The sequence below is a fragment of the Mus caroli genome, unplaced genomic scaffold, assembly GCF_978045245.1.
Source record: "Mus caroli unplaced genomic scaffold, Mus_caroli_1 scaffold_9, whole genome shotgun sequence".
In the NCBI taxonomy this organism is placed as follows: Eukaryota; Metazoa; Chordata; class Mammalia; order Rodentia; family Muridae; genus Mus; species Mus caroli.
Genome location: NW_028227264.1, coordinates 28841209 through 28861372, shown reverse-complemented (window position 1 = coordinate 28861372; position 20164 = coordinate 28841209). Strand labels below are relative to the sequence as shown.

Sequence of the window (20164 nt, the reverse complement as noted above, 5' to 3'; positions counted from 1 at the left end):
CTGTCCTACTCTCTTACTCTCTTCCCCCTCTGTCCCTTCTTTCCAAATTCCCCTCCCCCTTTCCACATGTTTATGTCCTACCTCCTCTCTCTCTCTCTCTCTCTTTCTCTCTCTCTCTCTCTCTCTCTCTCTCTCTCTCTCTCTCTCTCACTCTCTCTCTCTCTCTTCCTCTTTCTCTCCCTTCCTCCCTCCCTTCCTCCCTCTCTCTCACCTTCCCAACTTCCCTTCCCATGCACTAAATAAACTCTTTTCTATATTATACCCATTGTGTGGCTGGCACCTAAGAGGGAAGGCATGCCTCAGCATGGACCTGCACAGGCACCCCTTTCCCCCTCACCAAACCTCACTCTGCCAAATATATCTCTGGCTTTCTTTTCTTTTTTCTTTTCTTTTCTTCTTTTCTTTTCTTTTCTTTTCTTTCTTTCTTTTTTTTTTAAAATAAAACACAACACCCACTACTAGCCAGAGATTCACATCTCTCCCAAATTTCAAATTTTCCAAGCTTGTGTTTCTCAGTCTAGAATATGTCATTGAAGTTACCACAGGGTCAACCAGTATGTGGCAGCGCAAGTGTTGAGCCCTTTGTGTTTGTGTGAATTGTGCTTTTGTCTGTTCTGTTTCTAGATGTTTTGTTGTTGTGCATTCCTGTAAGATGTATCACAACCCCTACTCCCAATGGCATGCACAGATTCCCTACATTTAATAAACATTTTCTCCACGGGCCTAAATACATTGTAAGACTGACTTGCCATAGGATCAATGATCCTTATTGTTACTGAGCATCTTCTGTGTCCCTGTATGTGATTCTTCCTGGAGGCGAGTCCCAGACACTAAGAGTATAATCAGCCTAATCTGCTTCAGAAAACCTCTCCATGCTCCGAGCCTTTTACCTCACCTCTATTCCCATATTTGTCTTACCTACAATTTGCTGTTTTGGCTATTCTGTTCTTTGCTTCTATGTCAGACTGTTTCCCAAATATTTGCTAGGGCATCTATTATCATTATTTATTATTATTTGGCTTGATTTCCAGATCAGTAGAGCTTCTATTATCATTATTTATTTTATTTTATTTTTTGGCATTTATGAGACACAATATTTGCTGTGTATCTCATGATGTACTTGAACTCACAAGCTTCCTGCTTCTGGTTCCATTGCTGGGATTACTGGTAAGACTAACCATAGCTGACTCTCTTGTATGATTTTTAAAAGTCTGTTTCTGTGTCTAGACAATGGGAATTGTACATTCTTCGAGAGACAGGATCTAGTTTTGCTCATTTTCTCAGAACTCAATACAATGTGTGTCAGAAAACAGGTAATCATTACAAGGTTGTGAACATAACACACAATGGCTTTCCAAGCTCTGCTGAATAGTGGAGGGAAATATGGATGTAAGCCATCTTTTTTTTTTCCTTTTATTTCAGATGTTTTATCAGTTAGTTATACCCTCAGTCTCATTTTTAATCTATTTTTGTGACAGTGTCTCACTGGTTTATCAAGGGTGGTCTTGAACTCACTTTATAGACCAGGTAGGACTTGAATTTGTGGCTTTCCTGCTATTTCCCAGGTAGCTACAGCTGCAGGCCTGTATCACCATGATACCCCATACTATTTCTCCTGCTTTGAGAAAAGGTATAACTGTGAGAAGCAAAGCAGCCTTTTAAGCTTTTTGTGTGCAAAAACATTTTGCAAGCAGTAAGAATGATCCCATGCTAATAACCATCATTATTATACATTCCTGATTCAGAGCTCTGAAATAGTTTGTGTTTTAAGATTCCCCACTTCAAAGATACAGACCTTGAGAGGAACAATATATGTTATTGAGCAAGGGCCAACCAGTCCTGAAAGACCAGGGCCAGATGCTGATAGAAACAAATACCATAAAAACTCCATGAACTCTCAATTTATGCCGAATTCAACTCATATCCCTACGGATGCCTGAAAGAGCCAAATAGGAGGTGTCAAACAAGTGCAATGTGAAGCTTCACTCCTTCTGCTGTTACCTCTGGGTTAGCTCCACCTCAGCCATTACTGAGACGTCAGCATGCTTTCCCTATTGGTCCTATGGCTCATTTACTGCTTGTTGCCACATGAGCTTTAAATACATATTAAATTAGTAAAGAACCTAAATGAGTGATGTTAAAATAAAACAGAGAACACAACTTCACCAAAGCCCTCAAGAGAATGATCTGTTCCAAGTCCTCCAATAGAAAAAGAAGCCACTACCTTTTGGTAACTTTCTCTTTTTCATTACCCCAAACATAAAATAAATATATAAATCTAAGTACATGCACAGAGAAGGCCATTATAGTGAACTTACTCATTAATATCCCACATAACAAAAGCCCCTGGCTTTCAGTTCTATAGATGTACATGTGGTCTGTGTTTTAAATTGGGATCTATACAGTAATCAAGCTGATGATCTGTGAGCAGTAGGTTCAAGTCCTCGCTATGTTAAAATGCTTCACAACAGTTCAATAAATGAACAATACCAAAATACCACTTTCTTTGAAACCGAAAAGAATTTCAGACACCATAGCCTTTGAGAAAAATCTTTATAACCTATGGTACCATTTTTCATCTGGTTAGGGATACTAGGAAACTCTAGGATCACATGAAATCTCCTGTCTACAGCCACCTGAGTAGAAGGTAGCCATTACATTGAGTGCATAAGCTGAACACATTTAGGTTAAATGCTGAGGAATTTTTCCTAAAGGCAGTCAATTTGCTAACAAGATAGGCAAACTTCATTGAACTTTTAAAGATCAGAGACCAGCCAGGGTTTCTTCGGAAAGTCCAAGACCCAGGGCCTGCCATTCATCCACCTCCACTGCCCATCCTAATGCAGCTCCAGTGTCCTTTCAGGCTGAAAGCTGCGTTTGTCCTCAATTCCAAGAGGCACCAGATACAGAGCCGCTTTGACGTCCGCCCACTCACTGAGGGGTCACCTGTTGCCTTGCTGGGGCCAGTGGAGGTCAGCTTCTCAACGCAGACTTTCTTTTAAGAGGGGGGAGGCCGGCATGGGTCTATCCATAAAAGGATCTCTTTGAGGTCAGTGAAAAAGAAAAGCAATGCGTTTTGTGTTCCCTGTTAGACGCTCTGGCACGAGGCCGCCTGAGAACAGGCCTGCGAACAGTTCTTTCTGGAGGGCCGCCAACAGAGGCAGCCAGACGTTTTTCACAGGACCTTTAGCTGCCACTGCTAACCCAGAGGCAGTCTAAATTGGAGCCAGAGCAACCACCTCCAGGCCCCATCTCCCACTCCCACCCCTGGGCGTCTGTGTAGCAACACAGGCCTTACTCGGCCAGCTGTCTCCTGACAGGAACAAGTCACATACAGACAAGGCAGGAAGCCAGATCTACAGATACAAGCAAGATGAAATACTGCCATGAACCCAAGACTCTTTCTCTCTGGTATGCAAAGGTGGAGAAACTCCAAGCTACCTGCTCAGTGAAGGCTCTCACAGTTTGATGAAGTAGCAGGCCCATGTGCACTTCCCATGGGCATTCTTTTTTCCTCTCCCCTGGTTTCTTTCTTCCCTTCAGAGGATGTAGGCACATTCAAAGAAGTAGCCAATGCCAAGCGTGGAAAATCAGGGGCAAGGGGTAAACTGTGGGCAACCCTGGGTTCAGCAGCAGGCTGTGGGAAGGAACCCTGAAAAAAAAAAGCTGCTAAGAGAGAAAGAGTCCATTTGTTCTTTGATCTCCCTTTTGGGGAATCAAAGAGAATTTGGCCTTTCCACATGGAGGGCCTCTGTAAGGCAAATACACCTGAAGACTCCAGGGAACCTATCTCCTACCCCTCTCTTGGCTCTTGCCTCTTGTCTTGCCAGTTCTGACAATTGTCAAACTGGTCTCTGCTTCTGACTGAAAGGCAAGCTTGCTTTTTAGCTTTTCTCCAGGACCAGATCAGAAATGCCAGTCTTACTAGAGGCTCCAATGGCACCAGAGTCCTCCTTTAGACAACCATTAGTGTCAAGTAGCTGCCGGCAGAGAGCACAGACTCTCAGGCTCTTCTCTAAATCCTTCAGTACAGGAGGCCCTCAGTATTCCTAACCCCGAGCCCTTGTGGCTAAGAAGGCATTTGTGGAGTAGCTGGAGGACATGAGCCTCAAATTCTCTGGCTCCACCAGAGAGGTACTCTTAACAAGTCCAGTAGTTGTCCACCCCCCAAGAGAGGCAGCAAAATGAAAGGACAATTGACTCAGTCATTTGTGGGCTCAGTCTTCATTTGAAGACCCCAGTCTTCAAAGAAACATTTTGAAGATAATTCAGGAGGGAAAATTAAATCCCATCAGTGTCATCTTCTGCTAACACTGCATTTTGTGGCGTGGCAGCTTTTATTTATTTATTATTATTTTTAATTATTAAATTCGGTGTGTGTTTTTTTGGAATCTGCACATGTTGTTGTTGTTTATTTGAGCCTTAGGCGGTCTTGCTGCTTGCTCATGAGAAGCTGATGGATGCCGGTTACATCCAGTTGCTCGTAGGATGCTATTTGAGAGAACCACATCTGAAGACATTGGCACTGGCAGAGCATCTCTTTAGTTGAATAATGCAAGATAGCATATTAGAGGAGGTGGAGGCTGTGTGGTGGCAGTTCAGAAGGAAGACAAAGGGAAACCAGACTGCTGACTCTGATGGGAACCAGGGTGGTATGTGGCATCCCTCACATGGAGACAAAGCTCCCAGCAAGTTGCCATGGTGCCAAACCAAGGACCAAGACAGATATAATGGGATGACATCCCTCCTTTGTTTGACAATTATGAGAAAAATCATAGCATTTTCTTCTGCTGCCTTTCTGCTGAGAACATTAAAGAATGTGTATAGTTTCCTCCATAAAGTTCTTTCCTGGAGGATTTCAAGTGGAGAGCTTGGACTCCACAGGGATGCAGTCCTCATTTTAACTGCTAAATTTCCTTTCAGTACTTGTGTCTCATTGCATTAATTATGTCTACCCACTCCATGTGAGTGGTGTGTGTGTGTGCGCGCGCACATGCACACATGCACACAAGCATGTGCCCACATGCATGCAGAGGCTGGAAGTCTATGTTTGAGTACTGACCTCAGGCCAGGGAACTGCTTGTTTGATAAAGGGTTTCTAATTGACTTCGTGCTCCAGTTTTGCCTAGACTAGGTGGTCACTGGGTCTCTACCCCTACCCTGTCATGACAGAGTTGTAGATACTGGCAGTTATGGTTCACCTCTATTCCCTTTCCATCAGAGGTTACAGTTGCATTGACCATACCCAGCTTTGAGATCTGAACTCACACTCACCTCATGCTTGAACAGCAAGTACTTTATCCACTGAGTCATCTCCTCAGCCCCTATTTGCTCCTTTGATAGGACACTGGAACATCTCTGAGTTGCCCATGTAGTTTACCCTTAACATCTATTGTCTTTTCTTCTCATCCATCTCTAGAACTAGGAGATGCTGTGTGGCTCTTTGGGACTTATTCAGCATTGATATTTAAAGTATGCATAATAGGCCCCCTCTGTACTGCTCCATTCATTCACTCACTTAAAAATGAATGGTTAGGGCCATTGGGTATTGAATGTTTTATGTACCTGGTTTTGCACAGAAAAACAACTGCTGGCTGTGGTCTGGTGGAGAAATACAGAAGGAAGAGGAAGACTATGCCTAGGCCTTTTTGTGCTATTAAGAATCAATTTTACATTTTACAAAAACATCCTGCCTATGCCAAGGATCCTTTTGGCTATTGAATAAACTGTTAGATTCTCCAGAGCTTGCTATTAGTACCTCTTTCCTCTTCCTCTCCTCTGAAGCACCTTAGTTCTAAATTTGAGATCAGGCTAAAGAGGCATCAGGAAGCTTCCAAGGATATGTTAAAAAACAAAGCAAGAGCAAAAGCCTCAAACAACCACGTGAAGGGTTCTCTGCTCTGCTATAGGAAACGATATTTCTCAAAACTTGTACATGAAAATCCCTGGCCTGTATGGTGTTACAAATATAGAATTTCAGCACTTTGGAATCAGAGGCAGGAAAACTGTGGACTTGAAGCTAGCTTGTGTGACATAGAGTCTATATCAAAATGAAACAAAACTAAACAGAAGAAGGAAAACATTTGGGAAAGTTTTGATGAGCATGTGTTGTGGAAAATATTCAATCTTAATTTGGGGCTTCTACCCTGCCTTTGATTGTTCAGTTCCCAGATAAAAGACACACAATGTTTTATTATTTACAATAAGCTGTTACTGACCCTAAAGCTGGGCAGATATCTACCCTCTAGGCTATTAGAATCTACTTTGCAATCAATAACCATGAATGATGACTTACTGTGTTCTGTCTATGCTGCTTTTCACATCAATTGGCCAGCTCTCAGGGTCATGATTTTAAGATTCTTACCTCATGGTGTCTTCTCCATTCTCCTCTCCATTCTTCTCTCTCCTCATGGTCTCCTCCAACCCTGAGCTCAGGGACCCCAAACCCCATGAATGTCTCCTCTGCCCAACGATTAGTTGTCAGCATCTTTATTTAACCAATCGTTTTAAATCAAGGAGCAAGTCACATGGTATGTGCAGATTCTCTCATTTTTTGGGAGCAATCAGGCCTTGGGGTCCAGTACTTATCATTATAAAACATATCAAAAGATCAAACCTCAGCAAGCACAAGTTTATCTGTGTACTATAATAATGAGAAGTTGCCTTTGAAATATTCAAGTTATACTTTGTCAATAAAGCATAGTGTATACTTTCAACTTATAATGTCCCCCTACTAACCAAGAAGATGTACAATATGCATGAAGAGTCAAACTGATACAGGGCTTCTCTCAAATACTTGAAGAGGAAATGTGTGGAATCTTTTCTCACGACAAAGTCTGTGTTATAAAACTCTGGGTAGTCCTCCAACTAATTCCCCAAAGGCCCAACACACTTCTGGACACAATAAAACTCAAAATACAGTAAACTAAATAAAACCTGCAGGATCATTTCAGAGGACAAGGACAATTCATGGCTGGGAATTTGAAATCTGTGACCTCTGGCCACGCCAGATTCCATCCTTTGTCCTGAAAGCTGTGAGTCTTTTTTTTTTTTGGGGGGGGGGGAGATTTATTTATTCATTTATAAATCTAGTTGACTCATGAAGTATTTCCCTGCACTCCCTCTGTTTTATTGAATTGTGCTGTTCTATTTGATTTACAATGGCTATCTATTGACTTTTAAGCTATGCTCAGTGTTCCATACATACTTCTTAATTCCCAGCTTTTACCACAAATGATCTAAATCCAGAGCCCACATTTAAGCCACCATGCACCACAAAATAGGAGTACCTAGTGCTGAATATCTAGTATAAGCTACATACTGATGCACTAGGGGCCCTGCCTGTTGGAGAATACAACTTTGAGCAGTGAAAGTGTGGAATCACCAACTATTGGTAAATATGGTATATCTTTTTTTATTAGATATTTTCTTTATATACATTTCAAATGCTATCCTGGAGGTTCCCTATACACTCCCTACACCCTGCTCCCCTACCCACCCACTCCCAATTCTTGGCCCTGGCTTTCCCCTGTACTGGAGCATATAAAGTTTGCAAAACCAAGGGGCCTGTCTTCCCAGTGATGGCCGACTAGGCCATCTTCTGATAAATATGCAGCTAGAGACACGAACTCTGGGGGTACTAGTTAGTTCATATTGTTGTTCCACCTATAGGGTTGCAGACCCCTTTAGCTCCTTGGGTATTTTTTCTAGGTCCTTTATCAGGCGCCTTGTGTTCCATCTAATAGATGACTGTGAGCATCCACTTCTGTATTTTTCAGGCACTGGCATAGCCTCACAAAAAACAGATACATCAGGGTCCTGTCAGCAAAATCTTTCTGGTATATGCAATAGTGTGTAGGTTTGGTGGCTGATTATGGGATGGATCCCGGGGTGGGGTAGTCTCTGGATAGTCCATCCTTTCGTCTTAGCTCCAAACTTTGTCTCTATAACTCCTTCCATTGGTATTTTGTTCCCTATTCTAAGGAGGAATGAAGTATCCACCCGTTTGTCTTCCCTCTTCTTGATTTTCTTGTGTTTTGCAAATTGTATCTTGGGTATTCTAAGATTCTGGGCTAATATCCACTTATCAGTGAGTGCATATCAAGTGACTTCTTTTGTGATTGGGTTACCTCACGAAGGATGATATCCTCCAGATAACATCCATTTGTCCAAGAATTTCATAAATTCATTGTTTTTAATAGCTGAGTAGTACTCCATTGTGTAAATGTACCACATTTTCTGTATCCATTCCTCTGTTGAGGGACATTAGGGTTCTCTCCAGCTTCTGGCTATTATAAATAAGGCTGCTATGAACATAGTGGGGCATGTGTTCATATTACCAGTTGGAACATCTTCTGGGTACATGCCCAGGAGAGGTATTCCTGGATCTTCCAGTAGTACTGTGTCCAATTTTCTGAGGAACTGCCAGAATGACTTTCAGAGTGGTTGAACAAGCTTGCAATCCCACCAGCAATGGAGGAGTGTTCCTCTTTCTACACACCCTCGCCAACATCTGCTGTCACCTGAACTTTTGATCTTAGCCATTCTGACTGGTGTGAGGTAGAATCTCAGGGTTGTTTTGATTGTCATTTCCCTGATGATTAAGAATGTTGAATATTTTTTCAGGTGCTTCTCACCTATTTGGTATTCCTCAGTTGAGAATTCTTTGTTTAGCTCTGTACCCCATTTTTAATGGGGTTATTTGAATTTCTGGAGTCCAGCTTCTTGAGCTCTTTGTATATATTGAATATTAGTCCCCTATCAAATTTATTATTGGTAAAAATACTTTCCCAATCTGTTGGTGACCTTTTTGTCTTATTAACAGTGTCTTTTGCCTTAAGGAAGCTTTGCAATTTTATGAGGTCCCATTTGTCAATTCTTGATCTTACAGCATAAGCCATTGCTGTTCTGTATAGGAATTTTTACCCTGTGCCCATATCTTTGAGGCTTTTCCCCACTTTCTCCTCTATTAATTTCAGTGACTCTGGTTTTATGTGGAGGTCTTCGATCCACTTAGACTTGAGCTTTGTATGAGGAGATAAGAATGGAGCAATTAGTATTCTTCTACATGATAATCACTAGTTGTGCCAGCACCATTTGTTGAAAATGCTGTCTTTTTTCCACTGGATGGTTTTGGCTCCCTTGTCAAAGATCAAGTGACCATAGGTGTGTGGATTCATTTCTGGGTCTTCAATTCTATTCCATTGATCTACTTGTCTGTCATTGTACCAGTACCATGCAGATTTTATCTTAATTGCTCTTTAGTACAGATTAATGTCAGACATGGTGATTCCACCAGAGGATCTTTTATTGTTGAGAATACTTTTTGTTATCCTAGGTTTTTTAATTATTCCAGATGAATTTGAGAATTACCCTTTCTAACTCAGTGAAGAATTGAGTTGGAATTTTGATGGGGATTGCATTGAATCTGTAGATTGCTTTCATCAGGATAGCCATTTTTACTATATTAATCTTGCCAATCCATGAGCATGGGAGATCTTTCCATCTCTGAGATCTCCTGCAATTTCTTTCTTCAGAGACTTGAAGTTCTTATCATACAGATATTTCACTTCCTTAGTTAGAGTCACACCAAGATATTTTATATTATTTGTGACTATTGTGAAGGGTGTTGTTTCCTTTATTTCTTTCTCAGCCTGTTTATCCTTTGTGTAGAGAAAGGCCATGGATTTGTTCGAGTTACTTTTATATCCAGCTATTGCACTGAAGCTGTTTATCAGGTTTAGGAGTTTTCTGGTGGAATTTTGGGGGGTCACTTATATATACTATCATATCATCTGCAAATAGTGATATTTTGACTTCTTCCTTTCCACTTTGTATCCCTTTGATCTTTTGTTGTCGAATTGCTCTGGCTAGAACTTCAAGTACTATATTGAATAGGTAGGGAAAGAGTGGGCAGCCTTGTCTACTCCCTGATTTTAGTGGGATTGCTTCAAGTTTCTCTCCATTTAGTTTGATATTGGCTACTGGTTTCCTGTAGATTGTTTTTCTTATGTTTAGGTATGGGCCTTGAATTCCTGATTTTTCCAAGACTTTTATCATGAAGGGGTGTTGAATTTTGTCAAATACTTTCTCAGCATCTAAAGAGATGATCATGTGTTTTTTGTCTTTGAATTTGGTTATATAGTGGATTACATTGATGAATTTCCATATATTAAACCATCCCTGCAGTCCTGGGATGGAGCCTACTTGGTCATGTGGGATGATTGTTTTGATGTGTTCTTAGATTCGGTTTGTGAGGATTTTATTGAGTATTTTTGCATCGATATTCATAAGGGAAATTGATCTGAAGTTCTCTTTCTGTGTTGGATCTTTGTGTGGTTTAGGTACCAGAGTAATTGTGGCTTCATAGAATGAATTGGGTAGAATACCTTCTGTTTCTATTTTGTGGAATAGTTCAAGAAGAGTTGGAATTAGGTCTTCTTTGAAGGTCTGATAGAACTCTGCACTAAACCCATCTGGTCCTGGACTTTCTTTGGTTGGGAGACTATTGATGACTGCTTCTATTTCTTTAGGGGAAATGGGACTGTTTAGATCATTAATCTAATCCTGATTTAATTTTGATACCTGGTATCTGTCTAGGAAGTTGTCCATTTCATCCAGGTTTTCTAGTTTTGTTGAGTATAGCCTTTTGTAGTAGGATCTGATGATGTTTTGGATTTCCTCAGGTTCTGTTGTTATGTCTCCTTTTTCATTTCTGATTTTGTTAATTAGGATACTGTCCCTGTGCCCTCTAGCTAGTCTGGTGAAGGGTTTATCTATCTTGTTGATTTTCTCAAAGAACCAGCTCCTCCTTTGGTTGATTCTTTGAATAGTTCTTTTTGTTTCCACTTGGTTGATTTTGCCCCTAAGTTTGATTAGTTCCTGCCATCTACTCCTCTTGGGTGAATTTCCTTCCTTTAGTTCTAGAGCTTCTAGGTGTGTTGTCAGGCCGCTAGTGTATGCTCTCTATAGTTTCTTTTTGGAGACAGCCAGGGCTATTAGTTTTCCTCTTAGGACTGCCTTCATTGTGTCCCAATAGTTTGGGTATTTTGTGCCTTCATTTTCATTAAACTCTAAAAAGTCTTTAATTTCTTTCATCATTTCTTTCATCATTTCATCATTGACCAAGCAATCATTGAGTAGAGTGTTGTTCAGTTTCCATTTGAGTGTTGGCTTTCTATTATTTATGTTGTTATTGAAGATCAGCCTTAGTCCGTGGTGATCTGATAGGATGCATGGGACAATTTCAATATTTTTGTATCTGTGGAGGCCTGTTTTGTCAACTATATGGTCAATTTTGGAGGAGGTACCATGTGGTGCTGAGAAGAAGGTATATACTTTTGTTTTAGTATAAAATGTTCTGTAGATATCTATTAAATCCATGTGTTTCATAACTTCTGTTAGTGTCCATGTGTCTGTGTTTAGTTTCTGTTTCCAGGATCTGTCCATTGATGAGAGTGGGGTGTTGAAGTCTCCCACTATTTTTGTGTGAGGTGCAATGTGTGCTTTGAGCTTTACTAAAGTTTCTTTAAACAATGTGGCTGCCCTTGTATCTGGAGCATAGATATTCAGAATTGAGAATTGATCTCTGTAGATTTTACCTTTGATGAGTATGAAGTGCCCCTCCTTGTCTTTTTTGATAACTTTGGTTTGGAAATCAATTTTATTCAATATTAGAATGGCTACTCCAGATTGTTTCTTCGGACCATTTGCTTGGAAATTTGTTTTCCAGCCTTTCACTCTGATGTAGTGTCTGTCCTTTTCCCTGAGGTGGGTTTCCTGTAAGCAACAAAACGTTGGGTCCTGTTTGTGTAGCCAGTCTATTAATCTATGTCTTTTTATTGGGGATTTGAGTCCACTGATGTTAAGTGAAATTAAAGAAAAGTAATTGTTGCTTCCTGTAATTTTTGTTGTTAAAGTTGGGATTCTCTTCTTGCGGCTATCTCCTTTTATGGTTCTTGAAGCATTAATTTCTTTCTTTTTCTAGGGTGTAGTTTCCATCCTTGTGTTGGTGTTTTCCCTTTATTAATCTTTGAAGGGCTGGATTCATGGAAAGATATTGTGTGAATTTGGTTTTATCATGGAAAACTTTGGTTTCTCCATCTATGGTAATTGAGAGTTTTGCTGGTTATAGTAGCCTGGGCTGGCATATGTGTGCACAGATATCTGGCGTTCAGACCTGCCTCCTGGGTGAAGATGAAGGCCCAAAACAGGGCCTGTCCCAAAAGATGTGTTGCCTCTGCAGTCTGCATGCTTACCTACACAGACTGTTCTCTGAGGGAGGTGGGACACAAGATGGCTCTCTCTCCTGCTCAGGAGGTCAGAGCCCTCCCGGGCAGACACTTCTCCTCTGGAGGGGAAAATGCCTGGATGTCTGGAGCCCCCAAACGGGGTCTATCCCAGAATCTGTGTCACTTCTTCTGTCTGCTCGCTCACCCTTCGAAGTCCTTGAGCTGACCTGTGCAAACTAGTCTCTGAGGGAACCGGGAACCAAGATGGCTCCCTCACCTGCTCCCAATATGGTATATCTTAAAGGGAAGTTGGATTTGTACCATGGGTTTAGAGGCAGATAAAATGTTATGGCTTCACCTTAGCTCAGCTCAACCCCTAAAAAATAGAACATTTTTCCCAACCATGGAGTTAATTTTAGCATAATTATCTTTCATCAGGTTTTTGATCAAAATATTTGAAATGTCTGCTCAACTTTCCTCTCTTACAGCCATGGACTCTGTCTTACTAAAGATGCTACCTCCATCCTTGTGATAAGATTTGGGGCCTGTGGTGGTTTTAATGAAAATGGGCCCCATATACACATCATGAGTGGCACTATTAGAAGATATGGCCCTGTTGGAGTGGGTGTGTCTTCGTTGGAGGAGGTATGTTACTAGGTGGTAGGCTTCAAGGTCTCAGATGCTCAGTTATCTTCCTGCTGCTACCGAACCGGATCTAGAACTCTTAGCTCATTCTCCAGCACTGTGTCTGCATGCACACTGTTGTGTTTCCTGCCACGAAAATCAGCTCAAGTTAAATGTTTTCCTTTATAAGAGTTGCTACGGTTATGGTATATCCTCACTGCAATAAAACCCTAACTACAGAACCTTTCTTCCTACCTACCCACTACTTGGTTCCAGAGGTCACAATATCTTTTGTACTCTATAAGTAAGATGTAAATCATAGAATTTATGAAAATATTGTGAAAAGCAGTCATATGGTATTTACCAGGGTGAGGGATGGAAATAAAAGCAACAGCTGTATTATTGATTATGTTGGTATTAGACATCCAAGAAGTTTTTAAGACAAGAAAAATGACCCGTACTCTGCCTTACATGATTGTACCATTATTAAGAATCACATCTATACAATGATGGAGTCATGGTCCAAAGACCATAGAAGGTGAATGAGCAATCTGAATTACAACTTTAATGGTCATCAGGAAAGCAATGTACTAATTGGAGTTTAAGTAGCCAGTGCTAAGAAATTTGAGTTTCAACAAGAACTTGAAGAATGAGCTGAGTCTTGGCAGAATGTGAAGGATATTTCAGGAATATAATACCAGTAATAACAGTATTTCCCAAAATGTCAACTAATTGTCCATTGCTGTTGATTCCTTGCTATTGATACAAGGTTATTGTATCTACTTATTAGACTGTCAGAAGTTCATTTTAAGAGCATACGTTCAGCTTATCATCACAGGTATTCTTTCTGTTACATTTGCAGATGATCACATGTAATTTAAAACCCAGAGCATGTTGATTTGGTGACTCAGCAATATCTTGGGAATATTTGGCTCATTCGATTTTCCACTTTGGTATCTATAGCATTGCAGCATCATGAAGCTGTCAAGCATAATGGTCACAGCTTGGCCATCAACACCAGTTGGTGACCAATTTATTCACTTTCACAAATAGCACAAAGGATAGAAACTTGGATTTTCTTCTCATAAGGTTCAAGAAAGTCTCATATGCTACTCCACTGTCTAAACTAGCTTAGTTTTACCTGTTTCTCAGCTGACCGCCTGGAAAAGAACAAAAGACTCAACATTTAGGTGCAGTTCTGGTTCAGCCCCGCGAACGAGGGATCTCCCTTGCACCGGTGTGATGGTAGTTCCCAGGTCTTCGGTGCCACTTATCCCGAGCTACAGTTCTCGCCGGCAAGAACACACTCAGGACAACCGGAATCTTCTGCAGCAAAAAGCTTTATTGCTTCTTCAAGCAATAAAGCATTTTCCAGACCCTGGAAAATGGGGTCGCTTATATAGCCCTCAGCCATGGTGTTTCAGCACCTGATGTGGCATGTCAGCTCCTGATTCATTGCTCGCCCATCACCCCACTACTACGTCCCGAGATGGGCAGTGACTAAGCGTGAGTTCAGTCTCGCACTTGAGCACAAGGCTTGTTTACTAGTTAGGCACAGCGGAGGCCAGTGCCATCTTATAATTGCGATTGCTCGCGGCTTGCGATTGCTCGCAGCACGGCTTCCACATACTAAGTTTAGAACGATGCAGAAGATTAGCATGGCCCCTGTGCAAGGATGACACGCAAATTCGTGAAGCGTTCCATAGTTTTTAAAGAAAATACCTAATTAAAAAAAAGATATGAATAGCAGTTTGGTAGGCAGAGTAAACTTCAGTGGTAAGTTAACAGCAAATATATTAACAGACAGCTAATTTTGGATATTATTAAATGTTGCACAGAATAAGGCAAATGTAGAAGTAGGGAAAGGTAGGCTTCCCCAAGAAATCAACATTTATTTGAGATGATAGCAGAATCACTAGAGGAAATAATGTGGGGAGGGCACAGAAGGAAAAGTGGTACATTTTAAGGGATGAGATCATAATACAGAGTGAACAAGAAAAGGATCAGTGCAGGAGAAACTGAGGAAAAGTGAGCCTGTGCAGGCTTCAGTTTGTATACATGCTATCTCAAAATGTGGTGGTGGGAAGGGTCAGAATCAGAGGGATACCAGGGAGGTCAGGCAATGGAAGGGAGTGAGATTCTTACAAAGAAGCCTTCAGAATGATAAGGAAGAACAGAGAATCCACTACCACTCCAAGCACCTGCTATTCCTCAGTTACTCCTATCAATCCTTAGTACTCATAAAGGGGATGGTACATTTTTTTATTTTTGTCTCTTTGAGTTAATATAAAACATTATAATGCACAAAGTATTTTGTGTGCTTCAATCTGAAATTACTAATCAAAAGTGACAGCATTCATATGGTAATGGAGAATGACTATCATGTATATGGTAAATCAGGATTTATATGCACAAAAAATGACTTCGAAAATGTAGCCACTATGTGGAAAAATGCTGTAACTTTAGAAGCCCGTTTTCCTCCAGAGAAACTCTGACCTTTCTTCCCCAAATCATGTTCTTCTTCCCTATTACTTCTTCCTGGGAGTTGCCTACACCTCTTGCTGCCTGGTGGCCTGGCTCTTGCTGAGGAACAACAGCACATGTAGACTGTATTGCACTCCCCATTCTGTGCTTGAACTTGAGGACAATGATGTCTAGATTCTTTGCTTTGTTTCTTTCTCCAATACTTTTCAAAAGATCATCTGTGTAGAGGAAAATGGAGACACACACTATGAGACTCAATAGGGACTAAAAGGTGTCAAATAGGTGTCCCATGTCCATGTAACCTATGAAGGCCACAGAAGGGAGGACTATGCTAGGTAGAAGTCATCAAAGAGCACCTATAGGCCCAGCTCAGGGCATCCTCAGAGAAATGACTCTGTATCCTAATAGTTTAGGTCAAAGATGTCTACTACAATACAGAGAAAGAAATCAGAAACAACCAAAATGTCCACCCACAATTGTATGGTTGAGTCAATTTCCTGCACTCACCCAGATTTCATTGTGTTGCTACTTAAGCAAGCCTAGCACAGTGAGACACAGGAGTGAGAGAGAAGCTATAAAATCCTTTGTAAGTGAACACAAATCACAGAACAATGTACAGAAGAAGGTGGAGGTTTTACATCATAAATGAATAGTGTTCTCTAGAGAAGGCTAGATAGACAATGAGTAGTGGTTTCCTTCAGTGGGCAGGATTGGAATTCATAAATAGAGAGTGAAATGTATATATCATGCTTCACTTGATTTTACTATGTATGTAATAGTCTTTCTCTCTTATCTCTCTCTCTCTTCACTCTCTGTCTCTGTCAGTCTGTCACTGTTATTGTCTCTCCATCGTTCTGTCTCCCCATCTTCTAATCTCTCTCTCTCTCCCTCTCCCTCTCCCTCTCCCTCTCCCTCTCCCTCTCCCTCTCCCTCTCCCTCTCCCTCTCCCTCTCCCTCTCCCTCTCCCTCTCCCTCTCCCTCTCCCTCTCCCTCTCCCTCTCCCTCTCCCTCTCCCTCTCCCTCTCCCTCTCCCTCTCCCTCTCCTCCCTCTCCCTCTCCCTCTCCCTCTCCCTCTCTTTTTCTCTCTTTCGGTTTTTCGAGTTACTCTGTGTAGCCCTGGTGGTCCTGGAACACACTCTGTAAACCAGACTGGCCTCAAACTCAGAAATCTGTCTGCCTCTGCCTTCAAAGTGCTGGAATTAAAGGTGTGTACCACCACTGCCTGGCTGAATCACTATTTCAATTTGTGTTTCTCTGATGACACATGGAGTAGTGTATTTCCATATTTTTGCCACCTTCCTTGATGAGATGTCTCTTCAGGTCTTCTGCCCATTTCCATAATCAGGTTGTTTGGTTTTTTTTTTCTTTTTAATTGGCACATACTCATCATGTGAATGGATGAATTTCATTAAGGTTGAGCAATTGCATCTGATGGGAACCTTCTTGCTAGTAGAGCGTTCTGTGGTTGTGTTCTGGTATCTTATAGTAAAAAGGTTACACACAAAAAGCAGAGCCAAAATGGCCTTCACAACAGTCCAGTAATGAGAAGCCACATGTTTGACTTAACCCTTACAATTTATAACTGTTTTTGTCTGGTCCCATTTCTTATTGCCTTACAATACAAATTAATTTTTCTTTCCCTCATTTTTTCTCCCCTCTCTTTCTTCTCTCCTTCCTTCCTTTTTTTCTTCTTTATCTTTGTTCTGTGTTGTTTGAGATAAAGTTTCAGTTAGAAGGAAGGTTGGTTTGTTTGGAACTTAGGATCTTCTGTCTCAACTTCTTTCCCAACACTAGACTCAACATGAATTTTTGGGAAACATTCAAATTTTACCAAGACATATAAAATCTGGAGAAAATGTCTGATGCAATGGGTTTGGAGTTCCCAGGTTAATAGGAAAGAAGACAAGGCACATGAGACACAGAAAAGTCTTTAATATTGCATATTTAAGTACTTCCCCTAACCTATCCAAGGCATCAAACCATTTTCAGTATTTATAGGAATGCAAAGAAAAAATGTTGTACTAAGAAATTCAAACTGAGCATCAGCATCAGACTGTTGGAAATCAAAGATAGAAAAACTTCAGTAAGTAAGCACAGAAAGACATGTGTTACTTTAAAAAGAGAAATATTAAAATTTGTTTAACTTTTCAATAAAAATTAGTGTCTTGGGAGATGACTCTAGTGACTCATGTGCTTGCTGTGCAAGCATGAAGACAGGAGTCTGGATTCAATGATCCATGAAAATGTCAGATGGGCATGGCAACCTGCCTTCATTTCTAGCCTGAAAAGGCAGGACTAGGTATTCCCTGAGCAAGCTAGGTAGAGTAACCAAATGAGGCTCTGAGTTTGATTATGAGTTCTTACAGTCAATAAGGTAAACGAATAATTGATGATGATTTCATACATCAACCTTAGGCATGTATGCTCATACATGTCGATGCTCACATATGCAAATGTATGTGTGCATGTGCACACACACATACACTTGGAAAAGGAAAAACGTGAAATTAGAATCCAAATGTGAATAGAATTAGTCTTGAAAATAATATGCTAAAATGGAATTCTATATTTGGAAGGAATATTCATCAGAATTCAATGGACAATAAAGTTGTTTTTATTTTCTCCAAACAGTAACAATCATAACTGGTATACCTAAACCAAAAATATAGTAATGGAAATTCTTCAGTTCTAAAGAAAACAATCTTGCATAGATAGAATTTCAAGATAAAATGAAGAGCAACTAATAAAAATAATGTCATATTGCATCTATTAATATCACATAGTATTGGGATATGAAGATTTATTTTACAGTCACAGCAATTCAATCAGCATAGTTATGATAAGAATATAGGAATGCACCAAAATAAAATAATAGAATGTCCAAGGATAGAATAGAAATTCAAAACCAGTCTCACACATGCCCGTATCTGATTTATGACAAGAAAAACAAACATCTTGAATCAAATTGTGTCCCTTCAAAGGATATACTGAGTTCTTAGGTCCAAATGCCTTAAATGATGACCTGATTTCAGAACAGTTATTCTCAGTTGTAATTAGCTAAGTCAAGGTTTTAATAGAATACTATGTGTCCTGAATCCAACAGCAATGCCATCTTATGAGATGGGAGACATTTGAGTATGTACAGTCATAAGGTGTGAGAAAATTACATAGCGATAGAGGGAGACCTTAGATTACTCAACTGTGAAGGAACTTCAAACATTGCCAACAAAGCACCAAATGCAAGAGAGAGCGAGGACAGTTCCTTGCCTAAAGGCAACTGAAGGAGTATGGTCCCATTAGCTTTACTTAGGACTGTAGTCTCTAGAACTGTAAGACAAGTTATGGTAAAACAATTCAATTTTTGTTACTTCATTATAGCAGCCTTGGGAGTCTCACACAACATCTCTGCAAATAGATGAGAGTAATGATTAGGTAGTATTTATAGACGCAAATCATGCACAAGTGCACTGATCTAGAACCCACGCTCTTATGTATGAGTCTCACTAAATTTCAGCAGAAATGCATCTGTGTATAACTGAAACAGGTACCAAAATGCTAAAGGTCTGAGCTTGGACTCTGTGGTCAAGTGAAGAATTTTCATAGCTATATCCTTCTTAATGGTAAAAATAAATAAATAAATAAATAAATAAATAAATAAATAACGTATCAATTGCACATACCACAAAAAATAGTGTTTTGCAATGAATTCAAATTTAATATGGAAAATTTAATGCAGAAGCAGGAAACAGGAAGCAGGAAGCAGGAAGGATGAGTCCCCAAATATGATTAAGAGGGGTGGTGAGGAGATCAAGGAAAAGGATTTTAAAACTTGATTCTAGTTGGATAGAGCTGAAAAATGTCAAATTAGCTTATCATAATGTAAGACAAAAACTAAGTCTTTTCTTAGGATAGATGTTAATGATTTAAGGAGTATATTGGAATCTTCTAGAATATTAATAATGTTCTGTCTTAATGATTTAAAGGGTAGAATGGAATCTTCTAGAATATTAATAATGTTCTGTCTTTTCATTTGTATGGTACTTATATGTGTGTTTCCTATATAAAAATTTTTTATCTTATGATTTGTATATTTTTCTCTTTGACTGTCTCAGTTCAAAGATGATATTTATAAAAACAGTGCATATTACTGGTAGATCTACTACTCTCTGGTAAGTTATCTGAAGACTTGTTGTCTCATGACATCCGTCATTTATTATGGTTTCTAATGGTGAAGAGTCCAGGCATGGCCTAACTGTACTCTCAGGCTCTGGGGGGTTCACAAGATATGGCTCCCTCAAGGTTCAGCAAGGAACGATCATCTTCCTGGACCAATCATACGGCAGTCAGGAGACATCATTTCCTTATAGGTCACTGAGTAAACAGACCTCTTTTTTCTTTCTACTCAGCCATGAACTTGGCAATTTCTACTCATGCTCAGAACTTGGCAGCAGTATCCTCCTATAAGCTGGAAGGCCAGCAAATCTAAGGTCATGACTTATTGTGCCCGACTGGGGAAGCAACCTGATATCAACTTTGTCATAGTCTGTTAGGTATCTCAGAGAGGAAACAATACTACTAGAAGCTTGAGAGCCCTGTAAATGTTACCTCCACAGTATGCAATTCCTTGGAGCAAAGAGGAAAAAAACCCACAAAATCTATTTGGATACATGTGAATTCCTATCCTTCCCAATGCATTTTTCAGTGTACAGGATGAAGCCAATCCTACAGAACCCCTGTGTTACATGGGGAAGTCTACTGTTTCATGCTGATTGTATAGATGAAGGGACTGACTGAATTTTAACTGCCTGCTGTAATCATTGTCTCCA

At 40.2% G+C, this 20164-nt stretch overlaps 1 pseudogene; it reads left to right on the top strand.

Annotated features, from left to right (window-relative positions):
• The first annotated feature begins 14463 nt into the window (after positions 1 to 14463).
• LOC115032300 (U6 spliceosomal RNA) lies at positions 14464 to 14564 on the top strand (annotated as a pseudogene).
• The last annotated feature ends 5600 nt before the right edge of the window (positions 14565 to 20164 follow it).